We start from the raw sequence: 18,633 nt of genomic DNA, 5'->3' as shown, positions 1-18,633 counted from the left end.
AAACCACTGCTCAAAGAAATCAGGACACAAACAAATGGGAAAACATTTCATGCTCATGGACAGGAAAAATCAATACTTGTGAAAATGGCCATACTGCCCAAAGTAATTTATAGATTCAATGGTATTCCGATCAAACTACCATGGACATTATTCACAGAATTAGGAAGAACTATTTTAAAGTTCACGTGGAACCAAAAGAGAGTCCAAATAGCCAAGACAAGCCTAAGCAAAAAGAATAAAGCTGGAAGCATCATGCTACCCAACTTCAAACTATACTACAAGACTACAGTAACCAAAACAGCATGGTACTGATACAAAAACAGACACATAGACCAATGGAACAGAATACAGAACTCAGAAATAAGCCTGCACACCTACAACCATCTGATCTTCGACAAACCTGACAAAAATAAGCAATGAGGAAAGGATTCCCTATTTAATAAATGGTGCTAGGAGAAATGGCTAGCCATATACAGAAAATTAAAACTGGAAAATTAAAAACCTTTCCTTACACCATATACGAAAATCAACTAAGACAGATTAAACACTTAAACGTAAAACCCAAAACTATACTGGCCAGGTGCAGTGGATCATGCCTGTAATCCAAACACTTTGGGAGGCTGAGGTGGGTGCATCACGAGGTAAGGGGTTCAAGACCAACCTGGCCAACATGGTGAAACCCCATCTTTACTAAAAATACAAAAATTAGCCGGGCACAGTGGCACATGCCTATAATCGTAGCTACTCAGGAAGATGAGGCAGGAGAATTGCTTGAACTCAGGAGGTGGAGGCTGCAGTGAGCTGAGATCATGCCACTGCACTCTAGCCTAGGCGATATAGTGAGACTCTGTCTCATAAAAAAAGAAAAAAGAAAAAAAAAAAAAACCTATAAAACCCCTAGAAGAAAATCTCTGCAATACCATAATTCAAGACAGGCATGGGCAAAGATTTTACGACAAAAACACCAAAAGCAACTGCAAGTTTTATAATTAATTAAACTGAAGAGCTTCTTCACAGTAAAAGAAACTATCATCAGAGTGAACAGAAAACCTACAGAATGGGAGAAAATTTTTGCAGTCTATCCATCTGACAAAGGTCTAATATCCAGAGTCTACACGGAACTTAAATTACAAGAAAAAAACAAACAACCCCATTAAAAAGTGGGCAAAGGACATGAACAGACACTTCTCAAAAGAAGACATACATGAGGCCAACAAACATATGAAAAAAGCTCAACATCACAGATCATTAGAGACATGCAAATCAAAACCACAATGAGACATCATATCGCACCAGTCAGAATGGCTATTATAAAAAAGTAAACAGCAGAGAAAAAGGAACACTTTTATACTGTTGGTAGAGTGTAAATTAGTTCAACCATTATGGAAGACGGTGTGGCAATTCCTCAAAGACCTAGAGGCAGAAATACCATTTGACTCAGCAATCTCATTACTGGGTATATACCCAACGGAATATAAACCATTCTATTACAAAGATACATGTATGCATATGTTCACTGCAGCATTATTCATAATAGCAAAGACAAGGAATCAATCTATATGCCCATCAATGATAGACTGGATAATGTGGTACATGTACATCATGGAATACTATGCAGCCATAAAAAAGAATAAAATAATGTCCTTTGCAGGGACACAGATGGAGTTGGAAAGCATTATCCTCAGCAAACTAATGCAGGAACAGAAAACCAAACACCGCACGTCTTACTTGTAAGTGGGAGCTGAATGATGAGAACACATGGACACATGGTGGGGAACAAAACACACTGGGGCCTGTCGAGGTTGGGGGAGAGCATCAGGAAGAAAAGTTAACAGATGCTGGGCTTAATACCTACACGATGGGGTGATCTGTGCAGCAAAGAACCATGGCACATGTTTACCTATGTAACAAACCTGCACATCCTGCACATGTACCCCTGAACTTAAAATGAAAGTTGAAGGAACAAGAAAAAAAAAAAAAAAAAAGAAAGTTCTCTTTTGAATATTTTAACCTGGATTTTTTTTTTTTTTTTTTTTTTGAGACAGTCTTGCTCTGTTGCCCAGGCTGGAGTACATTGGTGTAAACATAGCTCACTGTAAACTCAAAAATTCCTGGATCAGTTGATCCTCTCACCTCAGCCTCCCAAAGTGCTTGGATTACAGAAGCATGAGCCACCATGGCTGGTCTGAAAATTTTTTAATACTCATACTGTAAGTAGTGCTTATTAACCAGCACATATTTTGAATTTTTAATGCACAGTATGGAAGATATTAGCTCTTGCTTTATACCTATAGGAGTCATGCCCAAATGCAGAATGAAAAGAGCCAATGTAAGAGTTAATGTGTCATAGTGATAGCTTCAGCCACCTCACTATTTACTGCTACCCACTGCATCCTTGGTTAAAATTTTAGGAGCTGAAATGGAAGGGGTATATTGACTTTTTCTAATCCAAAAAGCAGTATTTCCTTTACAAAACAAAAACTCATTCCTTAGGGCCAGGCTCAGTGGCTCACACCAGCAGTAATCCCAGCATTTGGAAGGCTGAGGCAGGAGAAGCACTTGAGCCCAAGAATTCGAGGCTGCATAAGCTATGATGGCACCACTGCACTCCAGCCTGGGGAATAGAATGAGACCCTGTCTCTAAATTTTAAAAAGTTTGTTTAATTAAAAAATTAATTCCCCATTAAAAAGGAGATTTCTAAAAACATTTTAATGACAGGAAAACATCAAGTTATATTATTAAGTAAAAATAGCTGAGAAAATGTTAAAGAGTATTTCCAAATTTTGTAAAAATAAAAATATACATATATCTATACAGACATATATGTTTCTTATATGTATATATGTGTATATGTATATTAAAAATCTAAAATGAAATATCAAAGTGTTAACAGAATTGCTATAACAATATATATTATTATTTACATTTACATTTCTAATGTCCTATTATAAAGGGCAAATATTGTTTTTATTTCTTGAAGTGTTACTTTAAAATCATACTGTTATAACAGGCAGTCTTTATACAAAATACAAAAGAGATTAAGATTTAAGATAGCATCTATTCAAGCTTAAGAAAATGACATTTGACTTTTAGTAAGGACACTGATTTGCTAATAAAAATTTAAGAGTAAAATAACTGGCTACTTCACATTTTTATATCTCCATGTATTCTTCTACTCTATCTTATAGGTCATAAATTTCCAAAAGGAATCAATTGCTTTATTTATTTGACATACCCATTAGTGTAGCATTAGAGCATAATGCCTTAAATAATAGTAATGAGAATAATTAAAACGCAACAATTATATTCTTTCTGATACATTAGTAAGTGTTACAATGATTAGCAGTACGAATCTCTGATAAAACCCAACTCTACTGGGAAAGAGAATAATTTGGCAAGTTAGCTAAATCAATTAATCATTTCCATCTGCTGCAAACCATGCACACTAAAATATTCTCCCAGCTTTACTTTAATGGAGAAAATGGAACTTTCATTTGGTGTTCATATCATATCAAGAAAGAACATGCTGAATAAGGCCTTCCGAATAGACTACTTTTGAGAGCCAACAAAAGGCCGGAAGCTGGAGAATTAAGAAGAGAAAACCTTACACGGAGCGTTCATTCTTGGCAGCTACTGGTGATCTGATCAGGCTCAAGACAGAACATTCTTGTTTTACTTCTCTATATTTTCATAAAAATGATTTTTCCATTCCAACACTTACATATGCCTGTGTGCAGCAGTGAGAATAGCATTCACTGACTCTCAATACATATGGTATGCATTCAATGACATCACTTACCACTACATTTGCCAAGTTGAACCTCTCCTATAGACCACCAAAACACTGTTTCACAGTCTCTGTGGGGCTAAGAGAGTAGTTCCAAAGCAATAGGTCAGTCTTGCAGAATACAGAGGTTATTAATGTATCATCCCATATATACCATACCCTCCCCATCCCCTAATAAATAAAAATCTTTGTAATCCTATAATGTATTCAGCTTTTATTAACTCTTTCACTGTTGAATAGTGAAGTGAATACACATTTGATGGCTCTTGTTGCTACAGTGCTCTGGCAGGTGCTGTTTACTTCTTTTTACAGAAGAGATTACAGAGTGAATTTTTATTATGGAGATGTATGAAAATTACTATGCAAGTTGTAAATAATAATTCATGTAACTAATATTTTAAATTAATGATTATGAAATAAAAATCAAAGCAGTTTTTCTATTAAAGAAAAGCTTTCAATAATGTTCTGCTTTTTCTAATTTAGAGTTAAACATCCAATTTAAAATATTTAAAAATTATTATATAGTGGATTCTATGATCTTTCAAAATACTAAAAAAAAAACCTTCATAATTACTTTCAAAGAGGTATTAAAGGCTCTCCTTAATTATTTTTTAAAGCAGTGAAATATTGGAGGAAAAAGCAACATTACTCACATCAAATTATTTTTTTTCCATTGGTCTATAATATAAAACCACACGTGGGCATAAAGGAAAACCAAAATTAAAAGATATTGCAGAAAGGGCTCTGGTGGGGTCTTGCTTCACAGCATGCTGTTTACTAAAGTAGTTTAGCAAATAGCAGAGCTCCCGAGCACAAACTGTTCAGGGTTTTAAGGTAAATGTCAAGAAATCTAATCTCTGGGCAATGCAACAGAGTAGAGCACTCACTTTGAAGGGCCTCAGCATCTCTTCATTTAGCCCTTCTCACATAAGCATGGGATACCAGCTAGCCACTATACATGGCATATGCAGTGGGGTCTGAAATTTTATAAATTACAAAATAAGTCAGGTATCATATAACTTAATGCATCTTTTTATAAAAATGGATAGTAATAATTACCATTTACGAAACATTACATTAAATAACATAAATGTATAAAATTTTCAAAAAATTTCAGTGAGTTTGGCCGGGTGCGGTAGCTCATGCCTGTAATCCCAGCACTTTGGAATGCTGAGGTGGGCAAATCACCTGAGGTCAGAAGTTCAAGACCAGCCTGGCCAACATGGCGAAACCCCTTCTCTATTAAAAAATACAAAAATTAGGCGGGCGTGGTGGTGTGCACCTGTAATCCCAGCTACTCAGGAGGCTAAGGCAGGAGAATCATTTGAACCCAGGAGGCAGAGGTTACAGTGAGCTGAGATCACTCCATTCCACTCCAGCCTGGGCAACAAGAGCAAAACTCCATCTTAAATAAATAAAAAAAATAAAAAAAATAAAAAAAAAAAAAACTTCAGTGAATTCATGTGATTTGGAAAATAAATGATTTTATTATCCATATTTTAACATAAATAGTAAACTAATATGGTAATGCCATGAATTTTCTGAGGCATGAGATTATCTACTAGACATTGTGATGCTTTCTAAGAATTATTTAAGTATTTCAAACACAAAATCTATCTAAAAATGTAAAACATAATAATAATTCTGAAAAATCAATTAAATTGTAAAATAGGTGCCACACTTTAAGATAATATAATGGTTTTCAGGTGTTATTCAGAATACTCATCACTGAGTTCATGTCCTCTGCAGGGACATGGATGAACCAGGAAACCATCATTCTCAGCAAACTAGGATGAAGTTGGAAACCATCATTCTCAGCAAACTATCACAAGGACAGAAAACCAAACACCGCATGTTCTCACTCATAGGTGGGAATTGAACAATGAGATCATCTGGACACAGAGCGGGGAACATCACACACTGGGGCCTGTCGGGGGGCGGGGGGCTGGGGGAGGGATAGCATTAGGAGAAATATCTAAGGTAAAAGATGAGTTGATGGGTGCGGCAAACCAACATGGCATATGTATACCTATGTATCAAAACTGCACGTTGTGCACATGTACCCTAGAACTCAAAGTAAAATTTTAAAAAATTAACAAAAAAGAATACTCATCATCACAAAAAAGAATAAGCATGTGAAGCAACAGATATGTTAATCAGCTTGATTTAGCTACTTCACAATGCATTCATATACATATGTCAAAACATTATACTGTATACCATAATAGATAAAATTTTCATTTGCCAATTGAAAGTAAGTAATAAATAAATGATACTCACTATAACTTACTACTCTGTAGTGAGTAAATAATACTCATTATAACTCCTGTTATACTTGAGGAACTTAGACTCAGAGACAATACTCTCTTACCCAGGGTTGCACAGAGTAAATCGCAGAGCTAGGTTTTCAAACCAAGTGTTTCCAACTCTAAAGCCCACCAGCTTTCCTCTATATCAAACTGATCAAATTGAAAAAGAGTTACAATAAAGGTATAAAGCTCAGGTTAGAGAATGCGTGAGAACATGCGGTGTTTGGTTTTCTGTCCTTGTGATAGTTTGCTGAGAATGATGGTTTCCAGCTTCATTCATGTTCCTGCAAATTTAGAGCTAGATATAAAATTGTTAGAGCTAGAGATAAAACTGTCTTTCCAAAGGTAAAAATTACTAAGTTCTAAATACTGAAAACAATCAAGTTGCTGAAGAGTATCTTCCAATCAGCTTTTGCCCAACTATAGGCTACACAGAGCATCATTAAAGATGGCATACCCAGCATAATTAGGAATCTAAAGAGAAAAAGAAAAATCTTTACAAAAGATAGTCAAGTACTCCCCTTCACTCTCAAAGAAAGGAATGCACACAGAAAACTCTAGGCAGATCCTAGGAAGACAGAATTATGGGCAGTGAACTTCCAATTAATCCAGTACACAAGCCAACGGCAAGGCTATTTTCATGGTAAGAAAACTTTTAAGCTACAGAATGTCTCAGTCTTCAGACTTCAAGAATTTCTGTTCCCAATGGAGTCTACAATTCATCCCAACTGAAAAAAACTTCATAAAGTCATTTAAATTTCTTGAATATATTTACTAAGTACTTATTAAAGCAACATTCTGAGTATTCTTTTTTTTTTTTTTTTTTTTTTTTGAGACGGAGTCTCGCTCTGTCGCCCAGGCTGGAGTACAGTGGCGTGATCTCAGCTCACTGCAAGCTCCGCCTTCCGGGTTCAGGACATTCTCCTGCTTCAGCCTCCTGAGTAGCTGGGACAACAGGCACCCACCACCACGCCCGGCTAAGTTTTTATATTTTTAGTAGAGACGGGGTTTCACTGTGTTAGCCAGGATGGTCTCGATCTCCTGACCTCGTGATCCACCCGCCTCGGCCTCCCAAAGTGCTGGGATTATAGGCATGAGCCACCGCTTCCGGCCCATTCTGACTATTCTAATTAGGGCTGTAGGGTGAAAATATTTGCGACTCTTTACTTCAATACTTCATAATGTATTAAACACAAATGTATTCAAAGTGATTATTCAGCAATTTTTGTCTTTTCCGAAGTTTTAATTTTTTAAACACTTTTAAAATTTTTATTTTATTTATTGTATTTTTTTTTTAGATTCAAGGTCCCACTATGTTGCCCAAGCTAGACTCAAACGATTCTCCTACCTTAACCCGAGTAGCTCGGATTACAGGTGTACATCTTTTCTCTGCAGTTTTTAGAGAGGGTTTTTCAAATGTTTATTAAGCATCAATGGCATATCTACTATAAATACTAGATATATTATGCTCAGTGATTCTTAGCAGAAATCTTAAAATGTTCCTATCATTGACTTTCTCTGCACAAAAATTTCAGATTCATGAAGACTGCTTTAGAGTTTAGCTGCATGGGGTTTGGAGAACTGAGATGTTACCTGGTTTGTTTATATTAACAAATACCTATTCTCAAACCACAGATGATAGGCTTAAATTTTTGAAAATGAGTATACAAAGGCTGGGCATGGTGGCTCACATCTGTAATCCCAGCGCTTTGGGAGGCCCAGACACGAGGATTGCTTAAAAACAGAAGTTCAAATACAGCTTGGGCAACATGGCAGGGCCTCATGTCAATGAAAAATAGAAAAATTAGCCAGGGACGGTGGCATGCACCTGTAGTCCCAGCTACTCAGGAAGCTGAAGCAGGAGGATTGCTCAAGTGGTGAGGTTACAACGAACTATGATACACCGCTGGACTACAGCCTACGTGACAGAGTAACACCCTGCCTCTATTTTTTAAAAAAAGAATTAGTATATAAGGCTAAATAAGTATAAACACATAAAAAGAATTAGTGTATAAGATTAAATAAGTATAAGCACACAAACAAACTTATGTGGAAGTAACATGTTTGGCAGAATACATCTATCAATTAGGAAGATAGTAAAAAGATAGAATTCATCTATCAATTAGGAAGGTAGTAAAAAGGTCTTCGTGACTAATATGCTGTACTCATTACAGTCTCCTAGGCCATCATTCAGGGACTAAAAAATTTAAATGATGAAAAAAATTAAAGACTATAGTATAGTACATAGAATATTCCATTTTTCTTGTCAACTGTGTTGACAGGCTGTGCACGTGCATTGGGCAAGTCACTTAATTTTTCTGGACCTCAATTTCTAGCCACCCTCTGAAATCCTAAGATGGTATTCTTATTTTTTAAGATAATTTTTACAACCTTGGTTATCTAAGATAATTTTTACAACCTTGGTTATCTAGTTTTCTAAGCAATAGCAGACCAGAAATAGTCAAAGAGAGAGAGCAGGGAGAAGTGTAGCAGGAAGCAAGCCATTGATAATGTACTAAGTGGCAGGTAACAGAGAAGATGACTGAAAATTTTTAACAATCAGATCCAGGAATCCTCACAGTAACCTGGGTCCATTAGGAATAGAAAAACATACCTCTTCTATCTATCGATAATTCAAAGGTCTTATTTCTCTTCTGGCACTTCAATTTTGTTTTGGTCATTTTACTGAAGTGGAGGATGAAGAAAAACAAACAAGACATGCAACTACGCCCCTAAAGAGTTAATGACACCAATGACTAACAAATGGTTTGCAGGATGGCAGATAAAAAAAGAAACAACTTGCTGAAATGCCGAAACTCTCTCTACTTATAAGATAAAACTGGCTGAAATCAGTTGAAACCAATATGGCCAACTGGAGTTTTGCACAGAAAGAGCTTGCTGACATCACAGTGTTCATTTCTACCAGATGTTTCATACTAACTCTCCCCCAATTTGCACATGGAACCCATGAGGAGGCATGAAGAGATAACTGTGCATGCCTAAGGATTTTACCAGACCTCCCCTTTCCTTTGATCAATCACCTGCTAATCTCAGCATCTACCCCTCGACCTGTTCTTATAAAATTACTGCCTTAAAGTCAGCATGAGGAAACACATTTGAGCCAGACTCCTACCTCCTTGTTAGTCAACTTGCAATATAAAGCTTTTCTTTCCTCAAAACTTGGTGTCGTAGCATTGGTTTCTAGTGCATTGGGCAGCAAGTCCCCTTCTCTTTTGCTGAATAATAGAAGTAAAATGTAACACATTCAAGTATTGACAGTTAAAGGAAAACACAACACCATTTGTGAGCTTTACATTCTACTTAGGACAAAGTAAAGAGAGAGAGACAGAGTCCTTTGAGTATATCTGTAAATAACACACTATTTTACAGTTCTAATACTTCATAGTGCTCTGTTACGCAATAAGACAAACTGATTTACACAAGAGCCAGTTTCTATAGTTCCAAATGGATGCAGATGGGAAAAAACACTAGATGTGGTCTTATACAATCTAGGTTTGAATCCCAACTTGACCCAAAAGTAGCAAATAGAACATAGAAGGCAACAGTCTTGCCAAACTCAACTCTTAATTGAAGATACTAATGCTTATCCTTACAAAATTGAAAAGATCTAATGAATTAACATCTGTGAAAGCATTTTATAATTCTATAAAAGCCTTTCATAAACTAACATCTCATATACATATCTTATGAATCTCCAAAACTGTCTCCAGTTTACAGTGAACAACTGGAGATCAACTGCATATATATGAATAAGCTATAAAATCTAATGAGTTCCTCTGACCAACACTCAACTCATTCAAAGGCAAAAGCAACAAGATAATCCAGTTAGGTCAAACTACTGATTTCAGGTAGGATACAATCATCTGTGGCAGACCAACTCACCTATCAAAACCATCCTCCACAGCCTGGGCACCATCGTGAGACCTTGTCTCTACAAAAAGTAAATGAACAGATAAAAACTCATCGCGTCCAAGATGGCTGAATAGGAACAGCTCCAGCCTCCAGCTCCCAGCCTGAGTGACACAGAAGACGAGTGACTTCCGCATTTTCAACAGAGGTACCGGGTTCATCTCACTGGGGTGTGTCGGACAGTTGATGCTGGTCCACGGGTGCAGCCCAACTGGCGAGAGCTGAGGCAGGGCGAGGCATCGCCTCACCTGGAAAGCATGAGGGGGAAGAGAATTCCTTTTCCTAGCCAAGGGAAATTGAGACACACAACATCTGGAAAATCGAGTAACTCCCACCCTAATACTGCACTTTACCAAGGGTCTCAGCAAATGGCACAACACGAGATTATATCCCACACCTGGCCCGGAGGGTCCCACGCCCACGGAGCCTCCGTTATTGCTAGGATCTAACTGCAAGGCGGTAGTGAGGCTGGGGGAGGGGCATCCACCATCGCTGAGGTTTAAGTAGGTAAACAAAGCCACTGGGAAGCTCGAATTGGGTGAACCCCACCGCAGCTCAAGGAAGCCTGCCTGCCTCCGTAGACTCCACCTCTGGGGACAGGACATAGCTAAACAAAAAGCAGCAGAAACCTCTGCAGATGTAAATGTCCCTGTCTGACAGCTTTGAAGAGAGCAATGGTTCTCCCAGCACGGAGGTTGAGATCTGAGAATGGACAGACTGCCTGCTCAAGTGGCTCCCTGACTCCTGAGTAGCCTAACTGGGAGACATCTCCCAATAGGTGCAGACCCACACCTCACACCTCACATGGCTGGGTACACCCCTGAGACGAAGCTTCCAGAGCAAGAATCAGACAGCAACACTCGCTGTTCAGCATTATTCTATCTTCTGCAGCCTCCGCTGCTGATACCCAGGCAAACAGGGTCTGGAGTGGACCTCAAGCAAACCCCAACAGACCTGCAGCTAAGTGTCCAGACTGTTAGAAGGAAAACTAAGAAAGAGAAAGGACACCCACAACAAAACCCCATCAGTACGTCACCATTATCAAAGACCAAAGGCAGATAAAACCACAAAGATGGGGAAAAAGCAGTGTAGAAAAGCTGGAAATTTAAAAAATCAGAGGGCATCTCCCCCTCCAAAGGAACGCAGCTCATCGCCAGCAATGGAACAAAGCTGGATGGAGAATGACTTCGACGAATTGAGAGAAGAAAGCTTCAGCCCATCAAACTTCTCAGAGCTAAAGGAGGAAGTACGTAACCAGTGCAAAGAAACTAAAAACCTTGAAAAAAGAATTGATGAATGGATAACTAGAATAATCAATGTAGAGAAGACCTTAAAAGAACTGACAGAGATGAAAACCATGACACGAGAACTACATGACAAATGTACAAGCTTCAGTAACTGACTCAATCAACTGGAAGAAAGAGTATCAGTGATTGAAGATCAAATGAATGAAATGAAGTGAGAAGAGAAGTGTAGAGAAAAAAGAGTAAAAAGAAATGAACAAAGCCTCCAAGAAATATGGGATTATGTGAAAAGACAAAATCTACGTCTTATTGGTGTGCCTGAAAGTGACGAGGAGAATGGAACCAAGTTGGAAAACACTCTGCAGGATATCATCCAGGAGAACTTCCCCAACCTAGTAAGGCAGGCCAACATTCAAATTCAGGAAATACAGAGAACGCCACAAAGATACTCCTCCAGAAGAGCAACTCCAAGACACAAAATTGTCAGATTCACCAAAGTTGAAATGAAGGAAAAAATCTTAAGGGCAGCCAGAGAGAAAGGTCAGGTTACCCACAAAGGGAAGCCCATCAGACTAACAGCAGATATCTCGGCAGAAACTCTGCAAGCCAGAAGAGAGTGGGGGCCAATATTCAATATTCTGAAAGAAAAGAGTTTCCAACCTAGAATTTCATATGCAGCCAAACAAAACTTCATAAGTGAAGGAGAAATAAAATTCTTTACAAACAAGCAAATGCTAGAAATTTTGTCACCACCAGGCCTGCCCTACAAGAGATCCTGAAGGAAGCACTAAACATGGAAAGGAACAACCAGTACCAGCCATTGCAAAAACATGCCAAAATGTAAAGACCATCAATGCTAGGAGGAAACTGCATCAACTAACGAGCAAAATAACCAGTTAATATCATAATGGCAGGATCAAGTTTACACATAACAATATTAACCTCATATGTAAATGGACTAAATGCTCCAATTAAAAGACACAGACTGGCAAATTGGATAAAGAGTTAAGACCCATCAGTTTGCTGTATTCAGGAGACCCATCTCACATGCAGAGACATACAGGGGCTCAAAACAAAGGGATGGAGGAAGATCTACTGAGCAAATGGAAAACAAAAAAAAACTAGGAGTTGCAATCCTAGTCTCTGATAAAACAAACTTTAAACCATCAAAGATCAAAAGAGACAAGGCCATTACATAATGGTAAAGGGATCAATTCATCAGGAAGAGCTAACTATCTTAAATATATATGTACCCAATACACAAGCACCCAGATTCATAAAGCAAGTCCTTAGAAACCTACAAAGAGACTTAGACTCCCATACAACAATAATGGGAGACTTTAACACCACACTGTCAACATCAGACAGATCAACAAGATGGAAAGTTAACAAGGATATCCAGGAATTGAACTCAACTCTGCACCAAGTGGACCTAATAGATATCTACAGAACTCTCTACCCCAAATCAACAGAATATACATTCTTCTCAGCACCACATCGCCCTTATTCCAAAACTGACCACATAGTTGGAAGTAAAGCACTCCTCAGCAAATGTACAAGAACAGAAATTATAAGAAACTGTCTCGAGTCCAAGTGATCTCATTGTTCATGGGGGGGGGAGGGGGGAGGGATTGCATTGGGAGTTATACCTGATGTAAATGACGAGTTGATGGGTGCAGCACACCAACATGGCACAAGTATACATATGTAGCAAACCTGCACGTTGTGCACATGTACCCTACAACTTGAAGTTTAATAATAATAAATAAATTTAAAAAAAAAAAAAAAAAAAAAAAAGAAACTGTCTCTCAGAACACAGTGCAATCAAACTAGAACTCAGGACTAAGAAACTCAATCAAAACCGCTCAACTACGTGGAAACTGAACAACCTGCTCCTGTATAACTACTGGGTACATAACAAAATGAAGGCAGATATAAAGAGGTTCTTTGAAACCAATGAGAACAAACATACAACATACCAGAATCTCTGGGACACATTTAAAGCAGTGTGTAAGGAAATTTATAGCACTAAATGCCCACAAGAGAAAGCAGGAAAGATCTAAAATTGACACCCTAACATCACAATTAAAAAGAACTAGAGGCTAACCCGGTGAAACCCCGACTCTACTAAAAAAAAATACAAAAAACCAGCCGGGCGAGATGGCGGGCACCTGTAGTCCCAGCTACTTGGAAGGCTGAGGCAGGAGAATGGCATGAACCCAGGAGGCAGAGCTTGCAGTGAGCCGAGATCCGGCCACTGCACTCCAGCCTGGGCGACAGAACAAGACTCCGTCTCAAAAAAACAAACAAACAAACAAACAAACAAAAAAACAACTAGAGAAGCAAGAGCAAACATATTCAAAACCTAGCAGAAGGCAAGAAACAACTAAGGTCAGAGAAGAACTGAAGGAGATAGAGACACAAAAAACCCTCCAAAAAAAATCAGTGAATCCAGGAGCTGGTTTTTTGAAAAGATCAACAAAATTCATAGAATGCTAGCAAGACTAATAAAGAAGAAAAGAGAGAAGAATCAAACAGATACAATAAAAAATGATAAAGGGGATATCACCATCGACCCCACAGAAATACAAACTACCATCAGAGAATACTATAAACACCTCTACGCAAATAAACTAGAAAATCTAGAAGAAAAGGATAATTGCGTGCACACTTACACTCTCCCAAGACGAAATCAGGAAGAAATTGAATCCCTGAATAGACCAATCGCAGGCTCTGATATTGAGGCAATAATTAATAGCCTACCAACCAAAACAAGTCCAGGACCAGATGGATTCACAGCTGAATTCTACCAGAGGTACAAGGAGGAGCTAGTACCATTCCTTCTGAAACTATTCCAATCAATAGAAAAAGAGGGAATCCTCCCTAACTCATTTTATGAGGCCAACATCATCCTGATACCAAAGCCTGGCAGAGACACAATCAAAAAAGAGAATTTTAGACCAATATCCCTGATGAACATCGATGCAAAAATCCTCAATAAAATACTGGCAAACTAGATCCAGCAGCACATCAAAAAGCTTATCCACCATGATCAAGTGGGCTTCATCCCTGGGATGCAAGGCTGGTTCAACATACGCAAATCAATAAACATAATCCAGGATATAAACAGAACCAAAGACAAAAACCACATGATCATCTCAATAGATGCAGAAAAGGCCTTGACAAAATTCAACAGCCCTTAATGTTAAAAACGCGCAATTGGGAGGCTAAAGCAGGAGAATGGTGTGAACCCAGGAGGCGGAGCTTTCAGTGAGCCAGGATCGCGCCACTGCACTCCAGCCTGGGCGACAGAGCGAGACTCCGTCTCAAAAAAAAAAAAAAAAAAAAAACGCTCAATAAATTCCATATTGATGGAACATATCTCAAAATAATAACAGCTATTTATGACAAACCCACAGCCAATATCATACTGAATGAGCAAAACCTAGAAGCATTCCCTTTGAAAACTGGCACAAGACAGGGATGCCCTCTCTCACCACTCCTATTCAACATAGTGTTGGAAGTTCTGGCTAGGGCAATCAGGCAAGATCAAGGGTATTCAGTTAGGAAAAGAAGAAGTCAAATTGTCCCTCTTTGCAGATGACATGATTGTATATTTGGAAAACCCCACCTTCTCAGCCCAAAATCTCCTTAAGCTGATAAGAAACTTCAGCAAAGTCTCAGGAAACAAAATCAATGTGCAAAAATTACAAGCATTCTTATACACCAGTAACAGACAAACAGAAAGCCAAATCATGAATGAACTCCCATTCACAATAGCTTCAAAGAGAATAAAATACCTAGGAATCCAACTTACAAGGGATGTGAGGGACCTCTTCAAGGAGAACTACAAACCACTGCTCAGTGAAATAAAAGAGGACACAAACAAATGGAAGAACATACCATGCTTATGGATAGGAAGAATCAATATTGTGAAAATGGCCATACTACCCAAAGTAATTTATAGATTCAATGCCATCCCCATTAAGCTACCAATGAGTTTCCTTACAGAATTGGAAAAATCTGCTTTAAAGTTCATATAGAACCAAAAAAGAGCCCACATTGCCAAGACAACCTAAACCAAAAGAACAAAGGTGGAGGCATTACGCTACCTGACTTCAAACTATACTACAAGGCGACAGTAACCAAAACAGCATGGTACTGGTACCAAAACAGAGATACAGACCAATGGAACAGAACAGAGCCCTCAGAAATAATACCACACATCTACAGCCATCTGATCTTTGACAAACCTGATGAAAACAAGAAATGGGGAAAGGATTCCCTATTTAGTAAATGGTGCTGGGAAAACTGGCTAGCCATAAGTAGAAAGCAGAAACTGAATGCTTTCCTTACTCCTTATACGAAAATTAATTCAAGATGGATTAGAGACTTAAATGTTAGACCTAATACCATAAAAATCCTAGAAGAAAACCTAGGTAATACCATTCAGGACATAGGCATGGGCAAGGACTTCATGTCTAAAACACCAAAAGCAACGGCAACATAAGTCAAAATTGAGAAATGAGATCCAATGAAACCAAAGAGCTTCTGCACAGCAAAAAAAAACTACCATCAGAGTGAACAGGCAACCTACAGAATGGGAGAAAATTTTTGCAATCTGCTCATCTGACAAAGGGCTAATATCCAGAACCTACAAAGAACTCAAACAAATTTACAAGAAAAAAACAAACAACCCCATCAAAAAATGGGCAAAGGATATGAACAGACACTTCTCAAAAGAAGACATTCATACAGCCAACAGACACATGAAAAAATGCTTGTCATCACTGGCCATCAGAGTAATGCAAATCAAAACCACAATGAGATACCATCTCACACCAGTTAGAATGGCAATCATTAAAAAATAAGGAAACAATAGGTGTTGGAGAGGATGTGGAGAAATAGGAACACTTTTACACTGTTGGTGGGACTGTAAACTAGTTTAACCATCATTGAAAACAGTGTGGCGATTCCTCAAGGATCTAGAACTAGAAATACCATTTGACCCAGCCATCCCATTACTGGGTATAAAACCAAAGGATTATAAATCATGCTGCCATAAAGACCCATGCACACGTATGTTTATTGCGGCACTATTCACAACAGCAAAGACTTGGAATCAATCCAAATGTCCATCAGTGACAGACTGGATTAAGAAAATGTGGCACATATACACCATGGAATACTATGCAGCCATAAAAAAGGATGAGTTTGTGTCCTTTGTAGGGATATGGATGCAGCTGGAAACCATCATTCTCAGCAAACTATTGCAAGAATAGAAAACCAAACACCACATGTTCTCACTCATAGGTGGAAATTTAACAATGAGATCACTTGGACACAGGAAGGGGAACATCACATACCGGGGCCTATTGTGGGGAGCAGGGAAGGGGGAGGGATAGCATCAGGAGATATAACTAATGTAAATGACGAGTTAATGGGTTCAGCACACCAATGTGGCACATGTATACATATGTAACCTGCACGTTGTGCACATGTACCCTAGAACTTAAAGTATAATAAAATTTTTTTTAAAAAAGTAAATGAACAAATAAAAAATCAGCCAGGCGTGGTGGCATGTGCCTGGGGTCCTTGCTACTCAGGGGGCTAAAGTGAGAGGATTGCTTAAGCCCAGGAGTTCGAGGCTGCAGTGAGATATGATCGCACCACTGCATTCCAGCCTGGGCGATAGAGTAAGACCATATCTAAAAAACAAAACAGGATCCGGCAAGGTAGCACACTCTTGTAATCCCAGCAGTTTGGGAGGCCAAGGCGGACAGATCACTTGAAGTCAGGATTTCAAGACCAGCCTGGACAACATGGTAAAACCCCATCTCTACTAAAAATACAAAAATTAGCCAGGTGTAGTGGCACATGCCTGTAGTCCCAGCTACTTGGGAGCCTGAGGCAGGAGAATCACTTGAACCTGGGAGGCAGAGGTTGCAATGAGCCAGAACGTGCCACTGCACTCCAGCCTGGGCAACAGGGCAAGACTCTATCTCAAACAAAACAAAACAAAAGAAATTCCTCCAAAAATCCAAATAATATATATTTTAAAACTATGTTGAGGCCAGGGGCAGTGGTAGAGGACAGCTTGAGGCCAAGAGTCCAGGACTAACCTGCACAACATAGCAAGATCCTATCTCTACCAAAAAAAAAAAAAGATTAAAAAAAAATTAGCTGGGCATGGTAGTGTACACCTGCAGTCCCAGCTATTAGGAGGCCAAGGAGAGAGAACTGCTTAAGCCCAGGACTTTTACGTTATGGTGAGCCGTGACCAAGCCTCTGCACTTCAGTCTGGGTGACAGAGGGAGACCCTATCTCTTACATTTAAAAAAAAAAAAAAAAAAAAAAAAAAAAAGCCTGTATGTGTAAAGAGCTGATTAAGCAGCTAGAATTAGAAAAGCCAAGATTCCAGAGAGGAGAAAACAAAAGAGCTGAGCAGATATTCTGCTGCTCCTCTTTCTCTTGGGGCACTGCTGATTCTGGGAAAAGGTCAAGAGGTTGAGAATCCATCTAGGCTTTCCCCCAGCCATAAGACCGCTTCTGGAAAACATGAAAGAGGCAGAACTTTGGTTGTCTCTTGGGGATAGTAAGAGAAAATTAGAAACTTGAGGGGCCAAGATCCCAGAGAGGAGAGAGAGGTAAAGAACAAAGCCTGACATATAGCCACCTTTTCCTCAAGATATCTGTCAAATTGTGCAGGATAGGAGGCTGAGCAGGAAATCTTTGAAAAGCAAGACATTTTCAGCAGCCTCAGAATCCTGAGGAGACGGGAATTGGAATTCAGAACCCATTAGGGCTAAAGCCCTGGTGAACACCCAGAGCTCTTTATGTAAAGCTCTACAAGCCAGTCCTTGGCTCTGATTGGATTAAAGTGATCCATCCAACACTCTGCCTAGTAGAAGGAAAAAAGTGGGCTTCTCTAGAACATAACATTGTAACTCCAGAGCTTTTATACACAATGTCTATCTTTCTGTAATATATGCCAAGAAAGAGAATGACAGACAACTATGAGAAAAAAACAAACAAGAGAATCACAGGTAACCAAAAAAGTAGAGTTAGAAAATAAGAACTTTTATAGTACCATGATTAATATGTTAAAGAAAACTGAGAGGCCAGGCACGGTGGCTCACGCTTGTAATCCCAATACTTTGGGAGGCCGAGGTAGGTGGATTACCAGAGGTCAGGAGTTTGAGACCAGCCTGACCAACATAACGAAACCCCATGTCTACTAAAAATATGAAAAATTAGCTGGGTGCAGTGTTGGGTGCCTGTAATCCCAGCTACTTGGGAGGCTGAGGCAGGAGAATCTCTTGAACCCAGGAGGTGGAGGTTGCAGTTAGCCAAGATCGCGCC

At 38.9% G+C, this 18,633-nt stretch overlaps 1 protein-coding gene across 3 annotated transcripts in view; it reads right to left on the bottom strand.

Moving 5' to 3' along the window:
- The window catches only part of TTC28 (tetratricopeptide repeat domain 28), a 711,882-nt gene that overhangs the window by 551,849 nt on the left and 141,400 nt on the right, over positions 1 to 18,633 (bottom strand). The gene's annotated exons all lie outside the window — the stretch shown is intronic.

The sequence above is a fragment of the Chlorocebus sabaeus genome, chromosome 19 (assembly GCF_047675955.1).
Source record: "Chlorocebus sabaeus isolate Y175 chromosome 19, mChlSab1.0.hap1, whole genome shotgun sequence".
NCBI lineage: Eukaryota > Metazoa > Chordata > Mammalia > Primates > Cercopithecidae > Chlorocebus > Chlorocebus sabaeus.
Note: the sequence above shows the minus strand (reverse complement) of the source record. Positions and strands in the feature narration are given on the sequence as shown.